The 27,609-nt window shown below is 38.8% G+C and overlaps 1 protein-coding gene across 3 annotated transcripts in view; it reads right to left on the bottom strand.

The window, feature by feature from the left end:
- The window catches only part of DOCK4 (dedicator of cytokinesis 4), a 468,492-nt gene that overhangs the window by 332,145 nt on the left and 108,738 nt on the right, over positions 1-27,609 (bottom strand). The window lies entirely within an intron of this gene.

Here is a 27,609-nt window from a genome sequence, read left to right as displayed (position 1 = left end):
GTGTGGTTCGGAGGCTGGCGGCAATGGCAGCCCGCTTGTCAGGCTAGTCCCGTGGGGTGGTCCTAGGAAATGTTCATGGGAATGTAGCCTGGAGCGTGTTTCTGCATCTTTTCAGAGAGTCTGTAAGCCAGCTAATATCCCATAACAAATCCCATTTAAACCAGCTGGGGCGGATTCTATTATCTGCATCAGAGAACTCTAGCAGACGCAGAACTCTGTGCAAATGAAGGGTTTTGAAGCTGCAAAATATCCAAGTAAGTGGAGCAAAAATTTCATAAGCCAGTTCCACACCACTTACCACAGCTCCATCGACATGAGAGGCTGTAAGGACACTAAGCCAGTCTCTCTTTTGCTTATGGTTCTTTCAATCCAAAAAACTATACAGCTTTCTCTCTTGGTGAGAAAACAGGTGTTTTGTCTTGTTAGACAGCTCCTATTATGATGGGGGACCGTCAATTACAAGAAGGCAGCCCGTATGGGCTGAATTGTCACAAAATAGAGCTTCTGGCCAAAGATTCAAAAAAAAAAAGAAAGAAAGAAAGAAAGAAAATTAAAAGGTCCATGGCACTCCCACGTGATAAAACTTCAGGTGTTCAGCTTCTGTTCGAGGACAGAACAAACATAAACAGTGGCCGTTCACATCTGACACTGAAAGCAAATGGCCCAAAAGGTCAACTCTGGTTGTTTCCAGACAGTAAGTTCATGGGCGATTTCATACCCTTTCTTTTTATCTCTCTTTTAAAAAATGCTACACAATGAATACTATTACATTTATAATCAGGGAAACCAATCATATTAGTTAAGAAATAATCCTATTCCTAGAATCGAACTGGAAAGTACCATGACTCCAAGTAAACAAAACACACTGGCAGTCCAATGTCAAGGGCCTGCCGAGGAAGGCCATGGAGACAGTGCATCAGACTCGCTAAAGGGCTGGCCAGAGCAATGCCAGGCATCCTAAGAGGGGTAGGGGCCAGGAGCGTTGGTATGAGTTAGCTGGGGAGGTGTTCCCAAAAGAGGTTCAACTTCAGCTAAGTTGTAAAGAATGGAAAATATACTGAGCAAAAAAAGTAAGTCTCGTACATGCTCATGGAGTGATAACTGGAGGCTAAAAAAGAAAAGAAAAGAGAGAAAAAATGTGTAAATGACATGGTAAAGCACTGGGCCTGCTGCCTGCTGCAAAGAGGCATTCATTTCTTGCAGGAAACAGGCAGGGACCGGTTTCCTGCCAGCCCTCCTAGAGCTGATAGCTTTGACTGGCCTCTAGCACCTACACGGAAGAGGAAACTCCCCAGAGCAGCAGAGAGGTACAAAACATGCCTTCAAAGGCCACCCTTTGAAATCCCCAGGAACTCTGACATCCTTGTCATGTGACTGCCACAGAGAGCCGCAGCAGACACCTATCAGATGAACTCTGGCTGTCTGCTGGCAGGAGCAGCTTCTTTATTTACATCTTTTGTGGAAGATAACTGAATGACTTTACAGGGTGACCACATTCCATTTCAGCCTATTACTCACTGTGCTTAGAGTATTCATCTTGAAGCAGGTATGTAATTATATAGAGAGTCAAGAAAATTATGCATGGCCACACAATAGGGAAAGGGAAAATGGATTGAAGGAAAATATAATAAACTCCAGATCGCTTTGTTCCTGCATAGTAAGTGGTTCCTATTTGTTTCATTGCTACTGGGAGTGCTACTAAGAAGACCAGGCTGTTGTGTTCACAACCTAGCATTACCAGTTAGTAACAGACGTGTAACTTCGCTCCAAACAAGCCCTCGAGGTCAGTTTCTTCAACTATAAAATAGAAAGAATGTCTTATATCCCTCATCAGTTCACTGAAATGATCAAATGATTCTAAAGGGTCCTGTAATGGCTCTGAAGGTTCTGTTTTTCTAGACTGTTCGGGGTCAGAAGAGGTAAATAAATACAGTGATTTAGAGCACTGGCTTTGGGTGTGAATTCCAGCTCCATCCCTCTGGGTATGTGAATGTGGACAAGTTGTTAACCTCTCTCTAAGCCTTAGTTTCCTCATCTGTAAGACAGAGATAATAATATCTATCCCATAGGTTTATTATGAAATTAAAAAAATAATACACATAAAGCACAGTTCCAGACACATTACAAATACAAATTGTTATAAATAATGGTAACTTCTGTCTTGAGCAAGGATCAGCCTATTATGTAACCTAAAGAAAAGCACGCCATCCCATATTGAAACCTTCAGGAATCTCCCCACTGGCTGGAGGGAGTCTCACATTTCTAGAGACAGAGGTGGTATCCTATTCATTTCTACATCCCTGGGCATTTCCCACAGGGCCCTGCACTTGGGGGATGTCCACACTTGCATTCAATTAATGGTCCCAAATCCTTCTTGTGGATTCAGAGACCCTCTGATAAGAAGTAGGATTTCTGTCTCTCTGGATTACTCCCAAGTGGTTCACCAGGGAATCACTTCTTTAACGAGGTACTATGAAAGGACCCAAGTGAAACAGTTCAAAACAACAAAAAAGAGCAATATTAATGAATGACCCCATTAGGATGATTTCCCAACTTTCATCTCTCATCCTTCCATGTTAACAAAATGAGCCTCCTTCAGAGTAGTAATAAATGTGCCTGCCACTTAAAATGCACTGTGAGAGCCTTGAATTAACACTGCTATTCTGAGCACCCAAATAATTACCTGTTGCCTGACATGAGTACTGCCAGACAGTGAATAAAACAATAACAATAACCTTAGGTCACCGGGTGGATGCAGGCTCAATGCTTTTCTTCTGAGAAGAATGAGTTAACTTTGGCCCTGTAGGCTAAATATACTTATAATTCTCACACCTTTGCTCTTCTCATTTGGCAGTCATATGATCGGCTATTAATGACAGTCACAATTCTTGCTTTCAAGGGACTCTCAGCCCAGTGAGGGAAGCAGCATGGGGTCACTGATAAAAGGTAAGGCTCAACAGTAAGAATAACTTCTTTAATCTCAATTCCGCCTCTTGTTGGAAGATTTAGAAAAAAGGGCTTAAGTTCTCCAATTCTCAGTTTGCTTATTTATTTATAATAGGGAGGAAATAGGACCTACCACTCTCCTAAGAAGAGAAGAGAGAGCTACCTATCTCTCCTTTCATCTCGTGAAGACACAGCAAGAAAAGCCCTCTCCAAGATCCCTGACCATGCCGACACCCGGATCTCAGACTACTAGCCTCCAGAACTGATAGAAAGAAATGCTTGTCGCTTAAGCCATTCAGTCTACGGTCATTTGTTACAGCCGTCCTGACTAAAAGACATGACTACTGTTGGCAGTCGTGGTGGTGGAAGAAGAAGGATGTGCCAGGATAGACATGGCTGGGGTCACAGCACAGATGAAGAGCACCCAGTTCACTGGGAGGATACAAAAAAGACTTCCTGGAAAAGGAAGGAAAGATGTCAAACCGAAGATGGCAGTTGCCCACAGGTTCGTTTTACTTTGAAAGTCGGAAGATGTAGCTGGATGGCCCACACTTGGGTCAATTTTTCTTTGACCAGCAGCCTCTGCTCATCTTAGGCAGAAAAGTACTTAGAGTGAAGCACTGGAGCAGAAGATGCTTCATTCTAAGAATTTCTTGCCACCAAATCAGTGTTTTGGGTTATATGACAGACAGACAATTTGTTCTACAAAGCTATTCTGCTTTCTAAAATAATAGCGTGGGTGATAATATGATTTTACCACAGCTCACAATAGGACTCTCTTCCCAAAAATCTGACATTTTTATTCATGTCTGACACGGGCATCTTACACCATCTTCTTTTTTTCCCCCTCTTCTTAACCATTATTACTTAGTTCTCCTTCATTTTATCTTCCTCCCAACTAGCAGTTCTAAGAATTTTTGGATGAGGAACTTCTACCTTTTGTATTAATATTTTCCATAACTCCTGCCTGGCAGAGAGTACTACACATGTGAGAAGGATCAATAAGTGCTAACTAAAAGAAGAATTTTTTTAGCATCCTTATTAAGGATAGTTTGAAATTTCAATGACTCTACCAGATTTAAGTTATAAATCTTTATGGCTCTACCACCTGAAGGCAAGAACACTTTTTAAAATTATAGTTCTATTACTTCTCTAACTGGAATGAACTCAAGAATGATTCTATTTCAATAGGAATGTTATACAAACTGACAAAGTGTTACATTCTCAGACCAGTCTTCAATCTTCTCAAAGGAATGCAAGTATAATCCTCTTAAATATTTTCTAACCTTTGAATGTATTATTATTCACCAATTACCTGCCAAATACTTACCTTCTTACTCGCATGTCCTTGCCCTTAGCATAGAAAACTAAAAGTACACTAGCTTTAGAAAAATGTACCAGGAGCAATATTCAACACTGTTAGAAATAAAGCTGGAAGGAAAGTGCCATCTGAGCCTTGTCAAAGAGAGAGGAGCCTTATTTGACATTTTCGGTTAAAAAGATTAGCCCGATGAAACCCCAAATCACTCCTCCTTTTATATGTTTAAGATTTTAGTGGAATTTTCTTGACTCTTTTAAATTCATGTGAAATACATACCCCTTCATCCTGCTGAACTCACTTTCCTAAGAACTGTTGGGAAAATTCATCCCTGAGTCATAACCTGCTAAATGACATAGAGACTGGGAACCCACAGTACCTTCAGGCCTTTTTCTCAACAGCTTTAACCAAAGAGCTCCCACTTCCAGTTGGAAAGCTCTAATAAACCTTAACAGTTCTACGAACTCAGAAAGTACAAAGTGCTCACAGATTTACTATCTCTTTAGAAATTCTCCTGTGTTACAAAAGAAATAAAGAAAAAAAGACTCTATCCATGACCAGATTATCAGCTTGCAAAATAAAATAACAGGCAGGCAGTCAACAATTTGCATTTCACTGAATCTCTACTGAACATGCCCACAACCAAATACAGATGCTAGGCCATTGTGATCCAGGTTCACTTATCAGAAACCTTAGCATCAGACATATCATGTGATTCAGTATGTTTCCAGACTTCGCCAACTTGGATTAAATATCAAGTATTACTAACCTTCCCAAACTGATGTGGATCAATGTTAATATCTCCTCACCAACGTGTATGAATATCATATCAACAATTTAGATTAGGTTTTACTGTCAAATAAGTAGATGGAGATTTTACAGGGATTTGGAGATGACAGGTAAATGATACACTAGTAATACGCCTGTATCAAGGAGCTCATGGTCAGGTAAAGATGGCAATAGTTATTTATCCCTTGAGTCAGTTAAAAGCCATTACCCATCAGCTCCAAGTTCACCCGTCTATGTTCTGTTCTGGGGTGCTAGGTTCAGCAAACCCCACTTCTGCTTTGCCAGATGCTGGCTCCTCTGCCTGCCACCGGGACATCCTGGGAGACGAGAAGACTGGGGAGGGAGAAGGGACACACTTCTTTTGGTGGGTAGATGTTCCCAAGTGACCTCCTGTCTATTGGCAGTTCCTGTGATTATCATCCAGGCAACACTTCTTTCCCTGGGCAATGGCCAGTCCCTCCAGCAGCACTGGGATCCAGCGGGCTGGATTCCACACACCAGCAGAACAAGCCACAGCCAGAGATCTCAGCAGAAGCTAGCTCCACGCTGGATCCCAGCCCACAGGGACTCTCAAGCCAGGGCACCACCCTCACCTCAGGTCGATTTCAGTTCTGTTGTTGTTGCCGCCCAGTCGCTCAGTCCTGTCCGACTCTTTGCGACCCCATGGACTGTAGCACGCCAGGCTTCTCTGTCCCTCACCGTCTCCCGGAGTTCGCCCAAGTTCATGTCCAGTGAATTGGTGATGCCAGCCAACCATCTCATCCTCTGTTGCCCTCTTCTCCTTCTGCTTTCAGTCTTTCCCAGCTTCCAGGTCTCTTCCAATGAATGGGCTGTAGGGCCCTACAGTTCTGTAGGGTCCCCCTTCAAGCTTCTAAGTTTCAGTAACGTAACCTCTTCTTGCCACCAGCCCCCCACCCCACCCAGCAGTTTCTCAGGGAACACGGTTATACAAGTTAACAATCCTTTATATTAAAGTATCTCTGTTCAGGTAATTAGTGTGGTTACTGTAGCTGATTGGACTCCTGCTGACATGCAACCCCAGACGTGCTATAATAAATCTGGAAACGCAGATTACGAAACAGAATATTATAACAGTGGGGTCAGGGAAATATTCTGAAGAGCTAATTGTTGAACTAGAACCTTACAAGACAAGAAGGAATTCACCCAGTAGAAAATGGGGGAAAGGGACATTCTGATAGAACAGAAGCCACCACACAGCAAAGGCAGAGCCCTGCTCACAGAATTTTTGCAGGAGAGGGGAAGGAGGCAAAGGTTGAGAGAGACCTTTTGCTTGTGCTCAGAAATGCTTGCTGGAACAATAGAGAATTGTTGGAGACTCACATGCAGTTCCCTGCTCTGTTCGGCACAGCACTGATGGTAGTGTAGAGGGCAGCTTGCAGGGGAGTGCAGCACAGAAGAGAACTCAGAGATCAATTAGACAGCTTAATGCTAGGATAGTCTCTCCTCTAAAAATGTATATAATTTAGCAGGAAATTCAGACACAGCTCATTAAATACTATAATTAAATATAACTAGATCCCAAATATTGAGCCATATTCATTGGCAGCAAACAATGGAATTTTAGTCCACTTCAAAAAGTGGTGTGACAACTTTAATTTCTGAACTAAAGATTTTCATTAAAAAGTACTTCCACATAGATCCAACCCCCCACCCACATACACACAAAACCATGATGAAACTTGTGATTATGCAAATGTTAGTGGGGTTAAACTTTGCCTTAATTAAGGAAGGAAGAGAGGGAGGGAAGGAGAATAGTTCCCTAGAAAAACAAACACATGGTATAATGGGAATAAATTCTTCCAGTCCAAAAGAAGTACTCAAATAAATGCAGTGACTACTGATCTCTTAACTTGATTTTCTTTGTACTCTTGTAGCACTTACAATTTTAATACAATTATCATTGACTTGTTTCCTTGCATTATCTATTATTTTATATTCTCTCAAATGGTAAACCCACTCCAGTATTCTTGCCTGGAAAATCCCAGGGACCAAGAAGCCTGGTAGGCTACAGGCCATTGGGTCACAAAGAGTCGGATCACGACTGAGCAAGTTCACTTTCACTTTCAAGTTAGATCATAAAGTTACTTTGTCAAGAGAAAGAATCACATGTGACATTTTTGTTATATTCTCCTAGAGTCTTTCACAGTGAATAAAAATTCCTTAAGTATTTTTTGTTGATATGTATGCTAAAAATATTTTCAGATATACGTTTAAAGAACTCTTTAACAAGTGGAATGTGAAATTATTTTTTTAGAATAATTCTCAGTAGTTTGAATAGTGTGATTTATTTACTTTTGCATTCCCAGGAAACAAGCATAACTTCTTGCTCATAGTAGGCATGCAATAAATATTTGCTGATTTGAGTTGTCTGAGAGTCAAGGGTCATTAAAATATTTTGAAATCTAATTCTTCATTAGTTTAGGATCTGGACAACCATAGTTAACAACGACAAACTGGATTTGGCAAAAATAGTTAAAATTTTTGGAACTCATTTTCATATTAAATAGGTTATTTAAAAGAAAAAAAACAGATGAGTAAAGCTTAGGACACATTGGCCCACTCCCACAGATTATTTGATGATCAAAGACATCTGGCTTCTTTGATTATTTATGGAATTCCACCCTAAGTATCACTTGATAATTCCAAAATATGTTTTGCAATATTTGGACACTCTCCAGGTGGCTGGTTTAATTCACATTTCCCCAAACACTCACCTTATTAGGAAGCTTGATTATTATTTCTTTATAGTTACAATTAAGTCCTAAATTCTAGGCAAAGTGTGTTCAGAGTTTTATGAAACAAAATGAAATTTTTTTAATTTCGTTTTTAATTTAAAATGGAAATTAAGCTTTGAGCCACTCATTTTGTCATTAAATCTCATTTTTCTGTGTATGATGTAGAGAAGAACTAACCTTTACATAGAATTTCATTTTTTCAGGAAAAAATACTACATTTAATCAAGATATAATTAAATACACTAGTTCTTAACGATTGACAAGTATTATTTCCAATAGCATACAACAAAACAGTATAGGTAGGAGATTCTTTCTCCAAGAGATCTGTTAAACATAAATGTCAAGGTGATTATGGTAAGTAGAATACTTAGACATGTTTAATTTTATTCAATGTGATGCCAAATGAGAAAAAGGCAGAAAAAAGTCAATAGGACTAGGAAAGAGCAATTGCATGCCAACCAATATTCAACAGATGAGGTTAATGTCTGTCAGTAGTCAGAAGTTAGAAATTCAAAAACAGTACACTTTTCTGACCAAAGTAACCTTTGGAATAAATCTTTTCCTCATCCCCAACATGAATGATTACAGAGTAAATTAAATTATACAAAAAGGAAAATGCTACAAGTTAGCCAAATATCCTACTAGCCAAAAAAAAAAAAAATGCAACATATTTGGGCTCCCTAAGAACATTAAGAACAAAAATGCAATGGTATTCACATCTACACAGTGAGAAAAATAAACCACATATGAGGAAACCAAATTAGAATATGCTTTATTTTTTACTTCTTATAGTATAAAAATATTTTAGACGTTCCCTGACAGTCTAGTAGTTAGGACTCCACACTTCCATTGCTAGGGACCCAGGTTTCATCCCTGGTCGGGAAACTAAGATCCCATAGATTGTAGGGTACAGTCAAAAAAAAAAAAACAAAATGTTTTAATGTTTGTAGAAGACAGCAAGTCTTTTTGAAAATAATTGTGTACAAAACATAAAATTATAAATTTTAAAGTGCCAGGTACTTAAGAATGATGGAATAAGTATTTTGAAAAAGCCTTTCACTAATAAATCATTTATAATCATTCTATAATGAGTTGCAGTACCATGTATTATGAAATCTTATTTTAAACCATGGTATGTAACAGAGGGCCTTGGGAAGAGCACTGATCATTGATATATATAGATATAGATACATATTTCTGTATATGTTCTTCTCACTGTTGTTCAGTCCCTAAGTGATGTCTGACTCTTTGCAGTGCTATGGACTGCAGCACATCAGGCTTCTCTGTTTTCCACTATCTCCTGGAGCTTGCTCAAATTCATGTTCACTGAGTTAGCTGTGCTATATAAATATTTTTAACGTGCAGTTATTTGTCTAAAATATTATGGCAACATTTCATGCTGAATGTTGATACTAGAAAGCGTGAAGTAATATTTATAATTTTCTGCAAAGTTTTCTCAAATTCTTATAAAACACTATTCATTTTAATACCCCAGGGAAGTAAACACTACAATCAGTAAACTTAAAGGGTAAAGGGTAGCAAAGAAATGTCAAAGCAGTCCCAGAAGAAGAATAAACATCAATTATGCTGTGGTAGGTATTCATGACAAGTACAAGGCAAAGTGAGTAAAATTCTGACTACTTTATTTATTGAACGTTTTCATAGATACTACACTTTACTGATAAGGCTGGCAAAAATATAAAACTGTTCTCTACTAAACGGGTGTTGGTAGATGGATTAATTGAAAATATATACACTTATCAAATTCTTTTTAGAATTTTAGGGTTATCAGTGTATGAAAATAATTTGTCTCCTTTTTTTAAATTAAGAGATGCTTAATTAATTGACACCCAAGTTAGAACTTTCCTTAAGCAAAAAGTGCCTTTTATTTCACATTCTAGCCCACTTCTCTCAATATATTCTGCCCCCAGCTATAACTCACACCACTTGTTCAGTCACTCAGCCGTGTCTAACTCTTTTACCACCCCATGAACTGTGGCCCATCAGACTCCTCTATCCATGGAATTTCCCAGCAAGGATACTACCATGGGTTGCCATTTCCTTCTTCAGGGGATCTTCCCTACCGAGGAACTGAACCCTTGTCTTCCTCATTGGCAGGCAGGTTCTTCACTGCTGAGCCACTAGGGAAGCCCATCTAATACCACTAGAGATGTCCTATTTCCTTACATGAAACAGAAATAGCCTGTAATCGCCCAGAAAAATACTTTTTCCTATTATCAACTCTCCAACACTTTGATTACTATGAGTAAAGTACTACGAGTAACAGTTTCATTATTTTGTGAGAAACTTTACAGCTACAAATAGGGCACAGAACGACATAGTGATTGCAGGATAGCATATCTGACTGGACCGGATTGATGGGTATTATGAAAGGAAAGTGATTTATTATGAGTTTGTCAGACTATAAGGGAGAAAAATACTGTAACACAGCTCCAACCTTCTTCCCCAAAGACAACAGGGTCAAACAGAACAGATAGTCTGATGTCACTCTATAGGACGTCTACGTAAGCCAGCTGGGGAGGCAGGCAGAGGTCTGTCTACAGGTGGTCTAGGTGAGGAAGAGCACAGAGGAGCTCATGCATCTTAGACATCCTTTCCCTTGGAACCTGGGTCTCTGTTCTAAACACATTTCATTACTACCATCATGCATATTACACAAGATGATATCAGCTCTGATGGCTCAGTGGTAAAGAATCTGCCTGCCAATGCAGGAGATACAGGTTCAGTCCCTGATGCAGGAGGATCCCACATGCTGCAGAACAAAGCCTGTGTGCACGAGCACCACAACTAGAGAGAAACCCCGGCTCGCCGACTAGAGATAACCCCACATAGCAAAGACGACCTCACACAGCCAAAGATTAAATAAATAAAAATTTTAAAGATGATATCAGGCAGGAAGAATGAGGTACAACAAAATATTTCCTAACAATTATACAAAGGAGACTTGCCTTACTTGCATTTTGTGTAGACAGAGATCCTAGAAGTTTTACCTGACTAAAAGTTCAGTCTGAGGCAATGGTGCCATGTGGAAGTACATTTGCCACAAAAAAACAATCTCCCATAATGCTTGGGCCACTATCTGAATTCCAGCATCCTGTACAAAGGCGATTAAAAACCCCGCTGTACTCTGCCTATAAATTATATTACATGCAAACTAGACTTTAAAATTTTGGCCATAACATATTCAAGGGCACTGGCAAACTGCAGCAAGCCTAGAGCTGAGGGAAAACAGAAAGGAGTCTAGAGACATTGTCCTACAAGGTATGACAGAGTGATTGAAAACGCAAAGACTATAAAAGAGAAAATAATTCAAGAATTGACAGAGAGATGTGGCCCTGGTTAAGCCAATTAACATCTTTGCGCTTTAGTTTCCAATCTGTAAGAGAGAAATTATAAAAGCACCTATTTCGCAAGGCTGTTGTAAAGATTAAATAAACTAAAACAAACACTAGAATAGTACCTTGTACATAATTCATCTCATTAATATAGTGCCATCATTAATAACATCATCTTCATTTTTTTCTATAATCTCCAGAGGGCAGAATTAGTAGCAATGGGGAAACATTAAAGGAAAACATATATTGACTGGATATTAGCGATAAATCCTGCTTTGCTGTTTTGAGGATTCCATTCCATCTCTTCAATTTAATTTAATCAAATCGCAGTCACTTCAGCTTTTAAATGCCTATGCCTCCTTGGTTATCTAAGTTAAATTTCTATCAGAAGAACTAAATTTAGAGAAATTACTTCTGTAAAGATTATTTACATTTCAAAAAATACTCTAACTTATCTAGTAATTAAATATAGATCATCAAACATTTTTTAAAACTTGGATTTGCATATAAAATACAGAGTGAAAGTCATTCAATAGTGTCCAACTCTTTATGACCCCATGGACTGTTGGTCCAGCCAGAATACTGGAGTGGGTAGCCTTTCCCTTCTCCAGGGGATCTTCCCAACCCAGGGATCAAACCCAGGTCTCCCACACTGCAGGTGGATTTTTTACCAGCTGAGCCACAAGGGAAGCCCATAAAATACAGAATGCTCAAATAATTATGAATTTCATAAAAATTACAAATGTTTTTAGTATAAGAAGGTCCTGCAAATTCCATGAACACACTTTAGCTAAAAAAAAAAAAAAAATTTCATCATATATCTGAAATTAAAATTTAACTGGGTGATTTGTACTTTTATTTGCTAAATCTGGCAAAGGTTTCAAAGGGTCAATGTTAACAAAACTCAGTCACTGAAAAAAAAATTTTTTAACAAATGTTTTGAAGATTCTTTAACAATTTAGATGTTTTCTAACATGGATAGGGAAACGTTATGTATCTACCACTTTGTGTTTAGCACTATTTAAGAAAATTTTCCTTCCTGACACATCCTTTAGTCATATCTCAGATTTTCGCTGCCAGCTGAAATTGCTCAAGAGGAGGTTAGGATCAGCCATCTCCTTGTGGCAACTTGCAGGAACATCACTTCCCACTTGGCTATAGGAATACAGACCTTGTGGGTCAATTTCTGTTTTCATCTCTGTTAGGCAAAGATAACATAGTTCCTCTGCTACAACCATATTTACACGAACAATGTACCCAAATATTTGAAAATGACAATTGTCAAAGAACACAGCTTCTATCATTTTCCTCAGGCTCTACCAATAAAGCAGTAACAAAAGTCCTGAGATGTGAAAGGGAGTAGGGTACTGTAAAAAGCCTACGAAAGAAGAAGCGAAACAGGAGGGAGGAACCCCAAGTCAGAAGAATGCAAGTCTAGGAGATAATTCAAGGAAGCAGTGAGGTTTGGAGGAGCCCGGCAGAATGTGGGCAAGCTGTATTTATATGACTCAGTTTCAATTTGACTGCTGCTTCTCAAAGTTGTAGGGAACAAACTAGACAGTCCATACGAAATTATTCTGCACACTACAAAATATTTAGGAGACGCTGCTCATCAAGATGACTTGAACCCAGGGCTCAAGGTGAGGGCAGACCTCTAAGAAGTCTGAGAGGGCAAGTGCCCACAGAAGAATTCCTGCAGAACAGACCAGGTAGACAAAGAACATGCAAGAATGACCTGCAAGTGGGACTCTTCCTGGTGGTTCCCTTAAAGGAAGCTATTATACCTTCATATCTTCACGGTCTTTGAGATTTATTTGTATCTATTTTATCAGCTCCCTCAAATGTTTTACAGATTATAATAGGAAGAAAACACAAAAAACAAAATCTCTGTAGCTCCAAATTCCTAACACAGTACTCCACACACAGCTGACATTTAATAAACATATATTAAATTAAACGATTAACTGTCGTTCCCTTTAGAGGACCAAGAAAGATGGTAACTAAACCTGAGACTCAAGAATGAAAAGAGGGAAAACTACGCGAAGTACCATAATTCCAAAGGTCAAGACCAAAGGAAGCGGATCACATGGTCACGGGGCACACGGCATCATGCTCAGAGGCGCATCCTCGAAGGGGACACAGACTTGAGTTAGAGCCCTCGTCTGCTTCTTACCAGCCACGTGACAAACTGCTGATCCTCTCTGCACCTTCAAACCCTGGGTGCATCCAACAGATGTTGGAGGAATACTTACCAGAGAGTTGTGGGAATTAACTGAGATTCCTACACATGTAGAGTCCTTAGCACAGTGCCCAGCATGGAATAAACCCACAATAAATGTGAAGAGAAATAGTAATAAAATACTTAAAAATGAAAAACTTTTTAAAATACCTTTGTCATGCCTGGGATGAGAGAAAATCTGTGTCAAGAGAACCATGCCTTGTGGGATCCTGAATGCATGATATTTTACCCTGAAATTCTCATAAATCATTATGTCAACGGTGGTTGTAACAGCCATCACTACATCCTCATCTGTGGGTCTGGAAGAACCCTCGAGATAGGGTTTGGTTAATTCCACAGGAGACTCGTGGACAGAAGAATGGCTATAAACAGGGGCAGTGGTTTCCGTGGTACAAAATCTACCTTAAAAAAATTATTTTTTTCTTATCTCTACCGAGGGATGACAAGATTGCAAACCCCTCAGCAGGCCGGGATTTCCCATCAAGTCCAGCATCAAAGTCGTTTATTACAAAATTCTTTTTTCTTCCTATAAGAAAAACCCTTAGCTAACATACACAGGGAGGCACTTGTGGAAGTAGCAACTCCACTTCCCTCTCCCACTTAGAATATATAACATTTACTACATTTAAGGCTTTACACACACACACACACACACACGACAGAGAGGACTCAAAGGGAGAGAAAAATACTAGCCACCAACTACTGAGACATTTCATATCACACATTACTATGAGATTGGCAGTGCTTTCCTTGTGCCTGAAAAATACATAATCTTGTAAACATGGTAAAATCCTACCCATGTGATTTAGTTAAAAATAAACCTTGAATTAAGAAAATATGATTTGTTGTGGAACATATATAAGTAAAAAACTCTATTACTTTTAATTCATTATGGAGGTTGTGCATTTAAAGTCCTTTGGGTCTGCTTTGTGAACTGATTAAGCACATTGAAAATTAGCACTAATTATAATTAGCATTGATCATACCTCCAAATAAATGTTCTAATTTTTATAATGTACTTTTTTAAAGTAGGTTCAAAACATTAATTTTTTTAAAAAGCCTTTCTCCACTGATTGCACTAAGGTAAAGTAAATTTCAATGCATCTTAGGCAAACTAATTAGAAATCAGGAGAATTTTATACTAATAGGATTTTAAAATAGTTGAAAATAACTTTATTTGCTATTTGATTGCTTCCACAATTCTTCAAGCTTTCATTTTGATCATCTCCACTGGCTATACTTACAAGCACCCAGAGACTAGGCAATTTGCCTCTGCTGTTCTGTGAGTTGGTTGAAAATATAAGATTAGAACCTGAAAGTCTAGAGTTACTAGTATAGTGCATGACCCAGTTACTATAACAAAATGAATTAACCTCTGTTTCCTAGCAGTTTACTTTTACATATCGAGTCACCCTCTTAACTCCCAGAAGTCAAATTTCTGGCAACATCAGGGATTCTTTTTAGAACAAATTGTATACAGAAAAGTAAAGAAAAAGTTTGCCAAGTACCCAAAACAGCCATGAAAATGCTTCATTTCCCAGGAGAAGCCCTGAAATCCTCATACAGAATTTATTTATCCTTACCTACAAATGTTTCTTAAAAGACTTGTTTATCTGTGGTTCAAAATAAGCAGGTTGAAAGTAGTACTGATGTTTGAGCAACTAAAGGTACAAATAATAATTGTACATAAAGTAAAGCCATGTTAGATAATCATATCAATGACTCTGGTTAGTATGATCAAATAGATTGGTGTTTAGCAAACTCTTTCCTTTTCCTTCTCTGTGTTACTTAGGTTCAGTATGTGACCTACTTTGACCAATGGAATGGAATCAGATGGATACAAGAAGAGACTTGAAATGTGCTTGCACCCTTGGACTAGCTCTATTGTATCTCTTCCATCACTGTAAGAAAAGCTTTCCTTGGTTTGCTGCCCCTTCATATTGGACCCCATAACCAAGCCCAATCCACAGTGAGAACGCAAGGTCAGATAGGCTTGCAATATAACCTACTAGAAAAATCCCTAGCCAATTCCTCAGCATCTGGGGAAATGAAAATGAATGAAAATCATTTTAAGCCATTGAGTTGTGGGATTATTTGTTACACAGCAATAGCTGTCTGATACAGACATAAAGAAAAGGTTAAGAGATGTTTCAAATGTCTCTGCTTAAGGCAGTTACATTTTTAGTAAAATTTTTATCAGGAGCTATTAAAGTATTTTTAAAGTTTAGCATTTGAAGAGAGTAATTTTCAACTGAATGGAAAATTCATTTATATGAAAGCATCCCCGAGCCACTACTTAACAACGTAATGCATAGTTCTTATGAGTTGTGTGTCCAGACAAAGAGAACGAGAGCTTTCTTTAAATAAAGTCTGCTTAGGTTTGCTGAACAGTTATCCTGGATTCAGAGTTAATATACTTCCATGTGAGATTTCACACTGATGGTAAGAAATAGTCACATGATACTGTGGACTGAGTAAACAAATCAACCACACAGGAAACTTCAAGGCCTGCATAGTGAAAATGAAAGAAAACCCTTGTTTTCTCAAAAAATCCTGCTTCACATCTGCACAGCGAGAAGTAAAAAATTGAGACTTAATGCTAGAATCCCATGGATATGACTTGCTGCCATTTTTGTGTTACCAACCACTTACTGGGCATTTCCTGTGCATGGCAGGCCTTTGTACTGGGTGTTTTACGGTTATTACTTCAAGTAAATCATACAGCCACTCTAAGAGGTCAGTATTATTACCATCAGCACTTTAGAGAATTGGAAAAACAGAAATGTAAAGAGTATGAATAACGTGACCGCGCTGTAGAGCCAGGAAGTGGTCAGGGGATTTGGAGCCAGTATGTCTTACTACAGACCAGTGGCCTTACTCATACCCTGTTGTATGAGAAAACAGTTCCAGAATCTTCATTTTAATATCAGAACCTGCCATAGAAATCTTACCACAAAGCTACCTTCCAACTTTTTCTCCTCAAAACACAGTGACATCTAAAGAAATACTCCACTGCTCCCTCTCAACCCCTGAATGGCTACTTGTCATCAGATACTCAACATGCCCACAGAGTTATTTCCAGCACCCTTTAGAAATCAGTAAACAAGACAAGAGATTTGATCTACTTTTGATCAAAGATTGATAAGATTGTGTCAAAAAGACACAGGGGTCAAAGTGGCCTAAGACAGGGAAATTTGAGCAATAAGAATAATGACTGCAGTAGATAACCAATGTCCAAAAAAGTATGAGTTCATAATAATACTTACAGGGAAGATTTCATTTCTCTTTACTAGAGGTTGCAAGAACACAAATTTATTACGCTACAAATTTATAAACATGGAAAAAGAGTCAAGCATTTATCTTGTCTCTTTGTGCAAACTGTATGTCAAGGTACTCAAACAGTAGATGAGGGGGAATTCCTTTTTATTTAAGAATTTGAGTCAATAAATGTAGAAGACATAACAGAATTAGAAAAATCAGCATTATCTAATTTCAAAGAGAAAGAATGGATCTAGGCAATGATTATCAATGGATACTACATTCATCCAATACTTTGGCCACCTGATGCGAACAGCTGACTCATTTGAAAAGACCCTGATGCTGGGAAAGATTGAGGGTAGGCGGAGAAGGGGATGACAGAGGATGAGATGGTTGGATGGCATCACCAACTCAATGGACATGAGTTTGTGTAAACTCCAGGAGTTGGTGATGGACAGGGAGGCCTGGTGTGCTGCAGTCCATGGGGTCACAAAAAGTCAGACATGACTGAGTGAACTGAACATTCATCAGGTGAGAGGATAATGGGGAACTTTATAAAGGAATCAAGCTGACACCTCCTGACTGAGTAATCTTGAGTAGTGCCAATGAAGGAGGGACATTCAGATACCAAGTTCTTGTTGAAGGAAGATAAAGGTACATAGCACCAATTATGAGATATTTTCCCCAAAGTAAACAAGTAAACAAACAAGGCTGAATCTAATCACATCTCTAGACCTAATATCCAATTTACAGAAAACACAGGTTGTAGAGGAACCAGTGAAAGATTAATACACCATGAGAAAGCCACCAGCTAAATCCATAATATGGACATCTGAATCTACACATGAGCTCATTTTGAAACTATTTACTTCAGATCAGGACTTGAACCCATGTGCTGGGACTTGAACTCAGCCAAATCCTTGCTTGGGACTCTAACCAATGTGGCTGGGACTCAAGCCCAGTCAAAACCCATGGTCTTCCAATTGAGATCAAAGATCTGGTTTCAGAACCTAATAAGCCCAGGTTCTTGACGTCTCATCACGGAAAGAATTCAGTGATAGACAAAGTGATAAGTAAGAGGTGGATTTATTCAGAGAGAAACATGCTCCACAGAGTATGGGCCATCACAGAGGGCTAGAGCAGTGGCCCTGAAATGTGGTTTGGGAAGTTTTTATTTTTATGGGCTGGGTAATTTCATAGGCTAATGAGTGGGAGGATTATTCCAACTATTTCGGGGAAAGAGTGGAGATTTCCAGGAATTGGGCCACTGCCCACTTTCTGGTCTTTTGAAGGTGCCTAGGAACTGTCATTGCACCTCTGCTGTGTCATTTAGCTTGTTGATTGAGGATCAAAGTCTAGTTCAGCTTGACTTGTCTGACCTTGGGCCCATTTGATTCTAATTGGTTTATGGTGTGTCCTTGAGTTATGTCACTCTTTCAAAGGTTGTGCTCTGCCCCCTTCTCTCCTGTTTCAATTTTGCCAGTAAGTCAAAAGTAGGAAGGGGAAAAACCAGAATAGCTGGGAAAGAAGGACAATAATAAAACATAAGACTGAAGAGACCAAATAATCACTTCAAAATGTAGACTGTTTAGATCCTGATTTGAGAGAGAGGTAAGGGAGCAAACTAAAAACATATCCCTTCTCAGGCAGCATTAGTGGTAAAGAACCCGCCTGCCAATTCAGAGACATAAGAGACACAAGATCCCTGGGTTGGGAAGATCCCATGGAGGAGAGCACAGCCACCAACTTCAGTATTCTTGCCTGGAGAATCCCATGGACAGAGGAGCCTGCCAGGCTACAGTCCATGGGGTTGCAGAATCAGATATGCAAAAAAACTGGAACAACTTAGCATGCACGCATAGGCTGATTCTTATATTAATCCTTAATATTAACACTCATTCTATTAGGTATGATGAAATAATAATTACTTTTTAAAAAAACAATCCTCAGTTAAAAGTACACACTGAAGACTTTTGAGGTAAAAGGACATAATATCTAGGATTTGCCTTAAAGTACTCCAGAAACAGGAAACATAAAAGGACATGATACGATGTTAGATAATTAAGGTTAGCAAACTGTAGCTAATTCTCGAAGTTCAGAAAATACATGGATACATTATACTACCTTTATATATATGTGCGTTTAAATTGTCATACTAAAATAACGTATAAAAGGGAAAAAAAACTAACACATGACAGCTAAAACTCTTTTAGTTCTAGGGACTGTTAGTCACGTTTCACTTAGTGTTTACTTGCCTCTCTGGTCTTATTCTTTATTTTCAAAATTATCAGTTTAGTTCAGTCGACTCTTTGCGACACCATGGACTGCAGCACACCAGGCTTCCCCATCCATCACCAACTCTCAGAGCTTACTCAAACTCATGTCCACTGAGTCGGTGATGCCATCCAACCATCTCATCCTCTATCATCCCCTTCTCCCGCCTTCATTTTTTCCCAGCATCAGGGTCTATCTACTCCAAGGAGTCAGTTCTTCACATCAGGTGGCCAAAGTATTGGAGTTTCAGCTTCAGCATCAGTCCTTCCAATGAATATACAGGACTGATCTCCTTTACGATTGACTGGTTGGATCTCCTTGCAGTCCAAGGGACTCTCAAGAGTCTTCTCCAACACCACAGTTCAAAAGCATCGATTCTTTGGCTCTCAGCTTTCTTTATAGTCCTACTCTCACATCCATACATGACTACCGGAAAAACCATAGCTTCGACTAGATAGACCTTTGTTGGCAAAGGAATGTCTCTGCTTTTTAATATGCTGTCTAGGTTGGTCATAACTTTTCTTTCAAGGAGCAGGCATCTTTTAATTTCATGGCTGCAGTCACCATCTGCAAAACAAAGTCTCTCATTGTTTCCACTGTTTCCCCATCTATTTGCCATGAAGTGATGGGACTGGATGCCATGATCTAGGTTTTTTGAACGTTGACTTTTAGGCCAGCTTTTACACTATCCTCTTTCACTTTCATCAAGAGGCTCATCAGTTCCTTTTCACTTTCTGCCATAAGGGTGGTGTCATCTGCATATCTAAGGCTATTGATATTTCTCCCAGCAATCTTGATTCTATCTGTGCTTCATCCAGCCTGGCATTTTGCAAGATGTACTCCTGCTTGCTTGCTAAGTTACTTCAGTCATGTCCAACTCTTGGCGACCCCATGGACTGCAGCCTACCAGGCTCCTCTGTCCATGGGATTTTCCAGGCAAGAGTACTGGAGTGGGCTGCCATTGCCTTCTCCACATTTAAGTTAAATAAGCAGGGTGACAATGTACAGCCTTGAAGTACTCCTTTCCAAATTTGAAACCATCTGTTGTTATATTTACAGTTCTAACTGCTGCTTCTTGACCTGCATACAGATTTCACAGGATAAATTTTCAAAATTTTATACACTTTTTAAAATTATAAAATTATAATTTTTATATTTATAATTTATATATAATTTTATTTATAATTTATATTTTATGTTTATAATTTTATATATAATTTTATTTATAATTTATATTTTATTTTATATATATTATATAATTATAATTTTTATAATTTTCAAAAGTATAGTTTTGTATTAAATAACTAAGCTTGAGAGAAGGGTTTCCTAAAACAAGAGTTAGTGAAACAAAAATTAAAAAGAAACAGAACTGAGAGCATTAAAATTCATTCACTTAATAAATATTTGAGTCCCTATTTGACTTCTCCTCATGAGTCCAGGGGGAAATCTGTGGAAGAGACATAGGTTCTTCTCGTTAAAATAGCGGTTGCTAAAAATCTGGCAAATATCAACTTCTCCCTTAGGGTCAGGAATAAGGATGTGGTAACAGATGCAATTTCCTAAATCAACTTTATAAAACTTAACTCCAGAGTCATATCAAACCGATTCTGACAGGGTTTATGCTGAGCCCAGGCCATTCTGCACCAGCTCATTAAATGTTAACTGTGAATCAAGTGTGTGCAAGCAACCTAAGAAGCTCAGTCATCTCTGACTCTTTGCGACCACACGGACTGTAGCCCACCAGGCTCTACTCTCCATAGGATTCTCCAGGCAAGATTGGAGTGGGTTGCCATTTCTTCCTCAAAGGGATCTTACTGACCTGGGGATCAAACCTGGGTCTCCTGCATTGGCAGGTGGATTCTAAAGCACTGCATCACCTGGAAAGTCCTCGAACAAAGCACATGCCGAGCTAAAGAGTATCCAAAGCCCAGAATGGGGATATATCACAGTTCACATGGTCAGGAGTACCAGGGGGAGGAAAGCAAAAGTGCTCAGGAAGACTGGAACATTCCACCATTACCACCATCGCCTCCACCCCCAGAGGAAAAAACAATTCAAGACAGACAGAATTTCAGTGAGGAACACTGCATGCTAAACCCAGGGCAAGAAGGAAGAAGAGTCAGAAAAACAAAGAGGAAACTCTTCGGATTATCAGTTCTACATTTTGTGGTGTAGACAAGACAGCTGACCACACCAGGGCTGTGGTAAAGGATTCCATGTTTTACATTTCAAGATGCCAGTTTAGACCATTTCAGTCTCCAACATTAATCTCTTTTTCGATGGCAGTTCTACTCATTCAGTGTCCTACACTGAAGGATCATGTTAACTGCGGCAGGATAAACTCCTGTTAACAGCACACATTTGGAGCTGGATGGCTTGAGACTGTATCCTAGCTTTGCCACCTAGTTGCTCTCTGACCTTAGAAAAAATCCTTAACCTCGCTAAGCCTGCTTCCTCATCTATAAAATGGAAATAACACTAGTACCCAGGGTCTGACATTTAAGGTCTAATTAAATAACATGTTTAAAGAGCTTACAGTAAGTGCTTGTTATTATACAGTGTCTATGTAAAAGACACTCTAGATTTTGAAGATTTGATTCTTAAAAAAAGAATATAGAATATTTAAATTTTTATGTGTTTACATATAGAAATGATAATATTTTGAACATATGGGGTTAAATTAAAATAGTATCAAATTTTATTTCACTTTTATTTCTATCACTTTTTAAACTTTTCAGTGTAGCTACTAAGACATGTGTGACTGGCATTCTACTGGACAGGACTGCTCTAGAAGGTTGATCTTTGAAACCAGAGATCCATCATCTCTCCCCCTATCCAGAGCTGCAAATTAGGTTTACCTGAATTTAAGAATATCTGTGTATATATGGTCAATAACGTAATCTCCACACATTCCACAATCCTGTAAAGAACAATGATCTTCCTTAGGTCTTTCTTCACCAAGAGAAGGCTCTGCCCATCTATAAGCCTTCAGTTGACAATGTACATGCTCCTGAGATCTGAAATGAATGGCGGTCCCTAACTGACACCTAGGATCTTTCCTGCATCTTCTGAAGGCATCAAGAGTTCAAAAGCATTAAGCCTATAAAGTCCATTTCATAAGCTTGTTATCTTTTTCTGAGTATCATCAGAGCAACCTAACCAGCCTTATCTCCCTACTCCCCATTTGCTTATACATCAGCAAGTCATTCTATCCTAGGTGGGATGCTCACAATGACTTACACAAAAACCAAATCTGAGCACTCTGCAAACAAACTGCCAAAGCAAGGGTCCCCAACTTCCGGGATCTAATGCCTGATGATCTGAGGTGAAGCTGATGTAATAATAATAGAAATAAAGTGCACAATAAATGGAAAGTGCTCGAATCATCCTGAACCCATCTCCCCCTCCCCAAGCCCATAGAAAAATTGTCTTCTGTGAAACTTGTCCCTGGTGCCGAAAAGGCTGGGACTGATGTACTAGAGGTTTCTGGGTGTATCCTTATAGAGTCAGGCCCACTTCAGCTCTGTTCTCTAACACCCTACATCTTCACCAAGGCTGCTTGTGCAGTAACTTTGTTTAATCAATGAAGATGCCAGGGACTGCCATGAATTATTTTTTGCCTGACTAACACTGCAAATATTCTTATTCTGCCTCATGCTCACCTACCATGGAAGATGTGGCTTACAGTGGTCTGTCACATGCAAGGAAATAAATGAACATTCACTGAGGGCTTATCACGTATGAAACACTATTCTGAGTTACCACATTTTATTTTTTAGTCCCCTCAACAACTCTGTGAGATATGTTTACTTACACTTTCCCACAGATGAAGATGTTAAAATTCAAATACATGTCCACAAAACAGCTCCCTATAGCTCTAACTTGTGCATACTTTTGGTGTTAAAAATCAGAGACCTCTAGCCAAGGGAGAGACAGCCTGTCTCCACCTGAACAGAAGAACCTGGGCTCTGGCTTGTCCTTGGACCTGCACAAGGACTTCAGCCCCAAGCATCCAGTGTCTTCAAAGCAACATATGAAAGCACTCAGGTGAAAAACAGTTTCTCCAAAGGCTACTGCAGTGTGAAACAACTAAAGACAACCTGGCCTCAAAGAGATGGCGATTTGCATTAAACTCCCCTTCCTTTTCTTTTTTAACATGCCTGGCAGGCAGTAGTAGATCAGAAAGCCATAATCACTATTCCAGTTTTGAAACCGCACTGTCCTCCTTCCCCAAGAAGATGGAATAAAACACACAGCCAGGAGGCTCTGGGTACCAGTAAATTACACCCCCACACACCTCTGGATGTCAGAGGGGTGTTGCTCTCAGCAGGCATCTGGGAGAAGTGAGAACAGAATGCTGAAATCTGTACCAGGCCAGAAACTGAAGGTGCCCTAAGGAATCAAACCCCAGTTTAACAACAAAGGATTTACCTTTCCTATCCTTCGCATATCGGTGTCATATGGAAGATTTCACATGCTGGTGTCATCATGAAAGATTTGAACACATATGGAGATAATTATATCAGGAAGCAGAAAAGAAAGTAGCCCAAACACAGTGGAGGGGTGTCACAGAATTCTTAAAGAGGCAGATAGTTACCCTGCGGCTTGAAAGAATACAAGTGGGTACATTATTACCCAGAAATCGTTTAATGGTCACCTGACCACAAATAAACATGAAGGCGTTTTTGTCCTGTGTGCTCTCAATGCCCCCTCTATTTCCTATTACCCCACAAATCACTATTCTTATTAATGCTGTAATTAATTGTCTCTGGGCAATGAACCTGTTAAAAATATCATTTAAGCTGGTCTGCAAACCATCATTAATATTCTCATCACAAAAATACCTATGACTTAATACTACAGCCAGAATTAAAAGTCATCACGTGTTTCAAAAAGAGAAAAAGACAATTATTAATATTATCTCTTTGAAGTTAGTGATGACTGTGCCCCTGATTGATTCATGTGGGCCAACAATTCTAAGAAGCAGGACTGTTTTCTCTGCTTTAACACATTCCTGCAGTAGAGTGGGCAGTCAGCAAAGATGTGGTTTCTTTTAAATGAGAGATGCTTTATAAGCAAAATTACCTTTCTATAGGGAAACTCTTATTACTATATCATTTCAAAGATTAATGCAAAAAAGATTTTATCCTTATTTTTAAGAAATAGAATACCCCATATCCCATCTAATATGCAATTAACTTCATAAAACTTGCCTTTAAAAAATTCTATTGAAATATGAGATTAAGGAATTGAGCCATCAGGATTATTGGTTCTTATAAAATAAAATAGTGACTGTCTATGATATAGGAAAAATAAAAGGAAAAAACTGTCAAAATGGTTATTTTTAAAATCTAAAAACTGTAAACTTAGTTACTATCTTGAAAAAACATACTGAGCCTAAATATAAGACCATTTGACTTACCTGGAGCAGGCAGAAAAATGTACTTAAACTGACAGATGATTAGAAAATATTTATATTATAATGAACATTAATAGGATTTTTCAAAAGCACATTCATGCCATCTTTCTCTCAAAAATATTGTAATTTATTCAATTCCACCAAGATAATAAACTTCTTTCTTCAAAAATATTGGTCTATCATAGGTTAGACGAACAGCCATGACAAGGGGAAAAATGCAGTTATATCAGGCCAGGGCTCGGGGATGAGCCACAGGGAATTTTCTCTGTGACGCACTGGCAAGCCATACAAATGAAAAGGGAATATGAGAAACAGAGCTGAGATACAGCTTTGTAAATTACACCAGCTTGGTTGTGACTAATTTGAAAGAAAGAAACATGACAACTGTCTATAAAAGTAAAAAATACAGGCAGGGACTAAAAAAATATACTATATACATTATAATAATAGGAATTATCTTATATACATTATATTTAGTAGAAAATGACAAAAACAGCAACCAAAAAAGTTCTAAATTTGAAAACTGATAAACTCTTAAGGCTATATTTCAATGATTATAATAGAGACTCACTAATTTTTAAAAATTTTCCCCCTTAACTCTTTTTTAAATTTTAAATTTATTTATTTTTTAATTGAAAGATAATTTCTCTGTATAATAGGCTCCAGTTTCATCCACCTCATTAGAACTGATTCAAATGTATTCTTTTTAATGGCTGAGTAATACTCCATTGTGTATATGTACCACAGCTTTCTTATCCATTCGTCTGCTGATGGACATCTAGGTTGTTTCCATGTCCTGGCTATTATAAACAGTGCTGTGATGAACACTGGGGTATACATGTCTCTTTCAATTCTGGTTTCCTCAGTGTGTATGCCCAGCAGTTCAGGATGGGGAACATGTGTATACCTGTGGTGGATTCATGTTGATGTATGGCAAAACCAATACAATACTGTAAAGTAATTAACCTCTAATTAAAATAAATAAATTTTAAAAATAAATAAAATTTTTAAAAAGAGAAAGGTAATTTCTTTACAGGATTGTGTTGGTTTCTGCCAAACATCAACCTGAATCAGCCATTCAGTTCAGTTCAGTTCAGTCGCTCAGTCGTGTCCGACTCTTTGTGACCCCATGAGTCGCAGCACGCCAGGCCTCCCTGTCCATCACCAACTCCCGGAGTTCACTCAGACTCACGTCCATCGAGTCAGTGATGCCATCCAGCCATCTCATCCTCTGTCGTCCCCTTCTCCTCCTGCCCCCAATCCTTCCCACCATCAGAGTTTTTTCCAATGAGTCAACTCTTCGCATGAGGTGGCCAGAGTACTGGAGTTTCAGCTTTAGCATCATTCCTTCCAAAGAAATCCCAGGGCTGATCTCCTTCAGAATGGACTGGTTGGATCTCCTTGCAGTCCAAGGGAATCTCAAGAATCAGCCATAGGTATCATTAATTTTTGAATAGCAATAGAATAACTTACAATCCTGAAAAAAAATTTCTCTATTTTACTTACCATTGATCGGCCTTTGAGTGCTAAATTAGGCTTTTTTATTTTATACAGAACATGGACAAGCTGAAGTCAAAGAAAGGCAATACACTGAGTTGAGAAGGTAACTGCTGAATCATGGAGACATGGATAAAGACATTCAGTTGCTAAAAGAAAATAAAAGACTTGAAAAGGAAGAAATAGGGAATGGTTGTTCAATTGTTGAAAGAAATATTTAGATTTACTTGAAAATCAAAGGAGAAATGGTGAACAGGACACAAAAGGAAAGTTAGACCCCAAAGTTTTAACCTATTAAAGAGACAGTATGTAATTAAGTGTCCCATGACATTTCTTAAAGTTATTTAACTCTATGAATCCTATAGACAGAATTCAGCAAACATTTCATAGAAGTCTTCTTTCTCCTATTGGTTATACTGGTAACTCCCTCAAAAAATGGTTTCAGTCTTTCTAAAACAGGTATGCTGATTTGAAATACTTTCATAAAAGTTCACTGAGGTAGAGGGACAAAAATAAAAGCAAAAAATCTTAAGAAACAATAAAACATTTCAACAAATTCCCTTAAGAACATTGAATAAGCAAGTTTCATGAATTTAGGTGTATCCAGAACTGAAAAAGCATGGGTATCGTAAGGCCTTTCTGAAGCAAATTCTACAATTATATAAAATTGTGTGTGGGCTATATTTTTAGGCCATTCCTTTACTAATCACGTATCATGAAGCAATTTTATTTTCTTCTCTCAACTGATTGTGTGGCTCAAGAAGTTGAGATCAGGTCTCACTAATCTCTCTGTCAAAATACAAAGCATTGCCTGACATCAAGCTGGTGCTCAAAAAACGTTTCTTCAGCCAAAATGAATTCTCATAGGAATGAATTCCACATAGGAGCCACAACAATGTTAATTGTCAGTGCGGTGCTCTACAGTGAGTGAGATATGGTTCCGGCCAAACTCAAAGACCAACATGTAGCTGACTAGTGAATAACCCAGTGAGAAGAACAGAAAGACACAAGCCAAGCCAGCATGACATGGGCAACTGGACATTCCAGCTTTGGACCACAAGGCACAGCATTGGGAAATAGGAACAGAGAGTCAACCAGTGTTGCAGCAGAGAAGTAAACAGTCTGTGTAAAAGAGGCATAGTAGCAGGGGATTAGGGGCAAGATTCAGTCACTAAGGGGGTCTTATCTATAAAAAGCAGGGCACCAATACAGAATAAATGCAATGCATATCTGACAGAACACACCAAGGCTGGGTATAGGAACGAACACAGGACCTGGTAACCACAGCTAAAGCCAACTCTCATTCAAAGGAAAAAAAGCAGCAGCTTACTCAATAGAACCCAAGTAAGCCAATCAAAAGAAAACAAAAGGTAGAAGAATACTGGTCCTAAGTCATTAAAATGAGGGTTTTTAGATTTGGGGGGCTAGGAAAAGGGTTATTTTCAGATCTCAGGGAAAGTCTAAACATACTGAAATGTTTTAAAAGCTCTAGGGTTAGGGACTTTCCTGGTGATCCAGTGGCTAAGTCTCCAGGTTCCAAATGCAGAGGCCCTAGGTTCTATCCCTGGTCAGGGAGCTAGATCCCAAATGCTGCAACTATGACCTGATGCAGCCAAATGAATAAATGAATAAAGCTCTAGGTTAACGTGCAAAATAGATAGCAATGGGAAGCACAGGAAGCGCAGCTCAGTGCTCTGTGATGACCTAGATGAGTGGGATGGGGGTTGGTGGGAGGGAGGCACAAGAGAGAGGGGACA

This window comes from Oryx dammah, unplaced genomic scaffold, assembly GCF_014754425.2.
Source record: "Oryx dammah isolate SB20612 unplaced genomic scaffold, SCBI_Odam_1.1 HiC_scaffold_18, whole genome shotgun sequence".
NCBI lineage: Eukaryota > Metazoa > Chordata > Mammalia > Artiodactyla > Bovidae > Oryx > Oryx dammah.
The sequence above is the reverse complement of the archived record's forward strand: the minus strand, read 5'-3'. Positions and strand labels throughout refer to the sequence as shown.